Here is a 5,288-nt window from a genome sequence, read left to right on the forward strand (position 1 = left end):
GCTACAGTTGCTGATTATCTAGACTGGACAAAGGAAGGCTTCCAGATGGTGGTTTACATTATCTACAGGCTGTCTCGGCTCAAGGTTAACTTCCCTGGGAGGAAACCCATAAACCCAGAAGCATCAAAAATAACCTGCATGTACAGGGGGGACACAGCTTTGCTTGTCTCATTTTACATTCTTTCTGATCTCTGGGCCCTGGTGATTTATCTCCCATGGAATAGAACAAGGAGGAGAACAAGTAGGGACAGTTCCTTCGAGCAGCGGCCGCATGCCTGGCATGTCGTTACCTGCTCTCAAGACTGACTGCTTCCCACACATATGTTGCCTTGTTTAAGCCTCAAGCCCTCGATCCTTTGTTGAAATACAATAATTTCATTCCTATGCTTTTCAATACCCAACACTCAACCTCCAGGAGGGCTAAAGTCTAATTTGTACTCTAAACCAAGTAGCAGTGCACTTCACTACTACTGAGGCTGAATCCATAAAGACTTCAAGACCACGTCCAGAAGACAAGTTATTATATATAATACCCTGGAAGGTCTGAAACATAATTATCATATACATAGCTGGTCCTTCAGAGCTTTTTACCTATAACATGTTTTTTGATGAAAGTTATTTAATGTACTGGAGATAACTGTGACTTACTGATCAAATATTTGAATACTTATACTTACCTGGGATTTCATTTCTGCTGAAAGAAAAAGGAAGAACAGGACTCACTAAAAAAAAAAAACAAACTTTATAAATGAAAGTAAATATCTTATCACACACTATCACTTTTGGAAGCAGCATAGAGGGGCAGTCAACGGTGAAACACTGGTGAAATAGGTCAAAACTCTGGGTCAAAAATCCATTATTATTATCATCAGTGAGAGCACCACAACTGTGCCCTTCAGAATGAATAATCACTCCTAAGAATCTTCATTTGGCACCAGATGATGCGCTTAAGAGAAACACTCTGGGAGGTTTTGAATCAGACTTGGTTTTTTGTTAGCCAAGTTACAGGAGAATTTTTAAAGTGGGGGGAAGGGAAGAAGGAAATGGACCAGGAAAAGAATTTAAGCCATCATCTATAAACCAACAAAGCACTGAGAGTTCCAAACACTATGTCAGACACTAAAATGACTGATATAGGCTCCAGTGGTTTCTAAAACCTATAAAAAGACTACACCAGCAAAGTCCCCATTTATCTGTAGAGTTCAGAAACTAAAACAAGGAATATTTTAGCTTAAAACCTTATCTCAAGAGAATCATATACACTTCACATGAATAAAAATACCTGAAACCAAACATTTTTAAAAGCTCCAATACCCAAAATATAAAGAAAAATATTAATTCAGAAGACTCAATCAATCCATGATAATCACAAAACGGCTGGGCAATCTCTATCTCCCTTCCACACTAACCATCCATCCCATGGAAGACCAAGGGAGATCAGACCTTCCAGACTTACCTTCCAAACCTTCCAGACACCTGGTTGCTGCAAAATTCTACGAAGACTCCTTGTGGAACAGCAGTTTCCCATCTCTTGTGTCTCTCCCTATCGTGATCATGATCATGCAGGAAGCAAGTCTGGCTGTGCTATTTCTTATCATTGTCTGTCACCCATCTGCAACATGGTATTGTACAGATAAGGAGAAAGTAGTTGCCTTACCCCATAAGGTTGAGGCTCAGGTACAGGGGTAATTCTCCTGTGCACACAGTCATTATTTAGGCCGACTCAGTGACTTCAACAGGCTTAATCATGTGATCAGGTTTGTTGCCAGCTGCGTAATGCTCCCACATCTGTAGATAGAGCCGCTCTAGGTCCATCGTGTATTGTTTGGTGTTGAACAGAGGGCTAGATGTTCTCTGCTTCCAGACTTTGCCACGAATTTTCTTCAGGTATTCTAGATCAGTTCCCAGTTTCACAGCTATGTCTTCATATTCTTGCCTGTTTTTAGCAATAAGCTCAAGACAGCCTAAACAAGTGAGCTGGGAAGATGCAACTCGGGAAGCAAGAGTCTCTCCTGGCATAGTCACCATGGGTGTCCCTGACCAAAGGACATCCATCCCTGTGGTGTGTCCATTACAGAGTGGAGTGTCCAAGCAGACATCAGCCAGCTGGCCTCTCCGAACATGTTCCTCTTTAGGAGCAACAGGTGAAAAAATGATACGGTTCTGGGGAAGGCCCATAGTTTGTGCGTACTGTTGAATATTAGGTTCTCCTACTGCTGGAAAACGCAACAGCCACAGTACACTATTGGGAACACGCTTCAGAATATTTGCCCACATCTGCAAAGTAGATGGGTCAAATTTATATAACTGATTGAAGTTACAGTACACGATGGCATCTTCCGGTAACCCGTACTGAGAACGTGTGGTTACAATAATGGTATGGGGAACCTCCTCTCCAGTGGCAGCCTTAACGTTGATCTGGGTAGTTGCCAGTCCATTGCTAAGACTGAATCCATTAATTGTTATCTGAATTTGTCCTCTGTTAATCATTTCAATAACTGCCTCTGCAATAGTATTCATAGGAATGACAGGCATATTAAGAGCTGTATTACTGCTGTCTGCACTGTCTCCTCCATCAGGACATTTCATCTTGACAATCTGCACATCTGGGAGACTATCAAGAAATGCTTTGAGGTCGATGCCATTCAGTACAATCCGATTGTCATAAATGTGCCCATTGGACTTAAAATCGATGACTGCTTTCTTCTTCAGGTGAGGGAACATATTGGCATGATCACCAATAAAGAAAGTATGGGGCATATAAGCCAGTTTCTCAGAATACTGCTCAGCAACTTCAGCAGGTGAAGTTTCTTGATCAGTGATGATATAATTCATGAAAAGCACGCCACTGGTCCCAGGGTAGCCCAGCCACATTGCCTGAATAGGAGCTGGCCTGAGAGCAAAGAGTTCATTTCGAGCACCCCTGGTATAACCATTCAGATTTACAAGGATGTGTATACCATCTTGATGGATGCGATCAGCTGCTTTCCCATTGCATGGAATCTGAGAAAGATCAGTGAAATGATGGGCTTCTGCCATCACCTTCGCTCGGAAGTTTGTGCCGTCATCTGGGCTCAGGGCATAACAGAAGACCTCAAATTTATCAGGATTGTGCGTGCCTGGAATAGACTGCATAAGATGAGAAGTAGGATGATTCCCAAAGTCAGAACTCACGTATCCTACACGCAGTCGACCATCACTGAGCTTCAAGTCTTTTGGATGTTCGTACGGTGGTTTATGAAGGACACTGATCTCGTCCAAGCAGAGGTTCCCATGGCTCTCAGCAATAGCCTTCCTGAAGCCATGAGAAAGAGGATAGAGCATACTATGATGAGGCTGCACAGAAGGCAACCTATTCTTCTCCAGCTGGTCAGCCACAATGCTGACCAACTTCTTCATTCGCTCATCATAGTCTGTCCAATCACAGACAATCTGCAGGCAATGAGCCAAATCACAATAAGCGTCAGGAGAGTCAGGTTCAAGCTTCAGAGCAGTGCGATAAGAAGCAATTGCTTCTGGAATATTCCCTGAATACTTGTGAATGGAAGCCAGATTGCTGTGGGCATCCGCAAGCGCAGGGTTAATCTGAATGGCACGAGTATAACACGGCAAGGCTCCCTGAACATCCTGCATCTCCTTTAGAGTGTTTCCCATGTTACAGTAGGCGTCAGCAAAGGTAGGACTGATTCGAACAGCTTCCTTATAATGCATCAGAGCTTCCTGAAGTTTTCCCTGCTGCTGCAATACACGTGCTAAATTTGAATGGGCAACAGCAAACTCTGGGAAGACTTCTAATGCTTTACGATACAAGCAAACTGCCTCTTCAATGTTTCCCTGGTCTCCTTTGATATTGGCTAGGTTATTCAGAGAGTCTGCATGGGTGGGGCACAGCCGCAGAGCTGTATTATAACAATCTTCTGCTTCGGCAACACGGCCCTTCTCTTCCAGAGCGTTGGCTAGGTTGCTGTAAGCATCAGGGAAATGTGGTTGCAATTCAATAGCTCGCCTGTAGGTGTCTATTGCCAGATCCATCAGGCCTTGCTCATAGTATACACCAGCCAGGTTGGCACGTACCACTGCATGATTTGGGCTCAAGCTTAGGGCACAAAGGTAAGCTGCCACAGCTCTGTCAAAAATCCGTGCCTCTTTCAAGACATTTCCTAAATTGATATAAGCATCCAGAAAATTGGGGTCAAGGGTGACAGCCTTTTCAAAGTGATGAATTGCAAGCCAAATCTCCCCTTGTGCATTGAAAACACAGCCAAGATTACTCCAAGCTACTGCAAAGTTCGGTTGCGTCTCCACTGCTTTCAAATAACATGCCTTGGCTCCTTCCAAGCGACCCAGGGCTTTGAGCAGGTTCCCCAGGTCACTGCGAACACAGTACAAATCAGGATTGCACTGAAGAGCAGAGACGTAAGCTTGTACTGCCCCTTCCATGTCGCCTGCTGCTACCAAAGCGGCTGCCAGGTTAATATGACCATCGATGAAATCTGGTTTGAGATGCAATGCATGCCGGTAATGCTCCATTGCTTCCTGCAACTGCCCTCTTTCCTTGTACACATTCCCCAAATTCGAATAGGCTTCTGCCAGAAGAGGGTTCTGTTTAATTGCCAGAGTACTAAAGTGGGCAGATCTGTCCAGCCTTCGACACTGGAAGTGTAGAGATGAAAGTAATAAAAGTACTCCAGTATTGTCTGGCTCTTGTCTCCACAGCTGCATGCAGTGTCTCTCAGCTGCCTCAAAATCTCCTGCCTGATATTCTCGATGTGCCAACTCAGCTAACCCTTGGAAGGAAAGCATACGTTTCGTTGGTTCTGTGCTGTCGGCCACGTTGCCCACAGAAGACGCCATCTGGAGCTTCTGGAGAGAGCAAGAAAAGGGGGTAATTGAGTCCCGCTGCCGCCACTACTGGCAAGAATGTTTCTAGAGGTAGCAAATACGAGGGCAGCAGCCGTACCACTGCTTTGGCAGGCTTAAGCGGCGGCAACAGTTACAGGCACCGAACCTTAGGAACTCTGGTTGGCCATCTACCTCTCACGCTCTTGAAATCTTAATTCTTAACCCTGCCCTCTTCCACCAGTTTTCTCCTAATCAGGGAATAAAAATTACCTATACACTTGCCTTAGAAGAAATCAAAAGTCAGTAGTCCAAACACTTTAAAAATTTTTGTTTTCTGTCCAGTTGGAAAGGAAATACATGATTGACTTTACTTCATCATTCATATAGTCAATGTGGAAAACATTAGGGCCGTGAATTTCAATACAGTAGGATCAGAAAATTTTTAA

General features: G+C 44.1%; 1 pseudogene; it reads right to left on the reverse strand.

The window, feature by feature from the left end:
* Positions 1-1,713: 1,713 nt before the first annotated feature.
* LOC136128475 (UDP-N-acetylglucosamine--peptide N-acetylglucosaminyltransferase 110 kDa subunit pseudogene) lies at positions 1,714-4,854 on the reverse strand (annotated as a pseudogene).
* Positions 4,855-5,288: the final 434 nt, after the last annotated feature.

This window comes from Phocoena phocoena, chromosome 1, assembly GCF_963924675.1.
Source record: "Phocoena phocoena chromosome 1, mPhoPho1.1, whole genome shotgun sequence".
In the NCBI taxonomy this organism is placed as follows: Eukaryota; Metazoa; Chordata; class Mammalia; order Artiodactyla; family Phocoenidae; genus Phocoena; species Phocoena phocoena.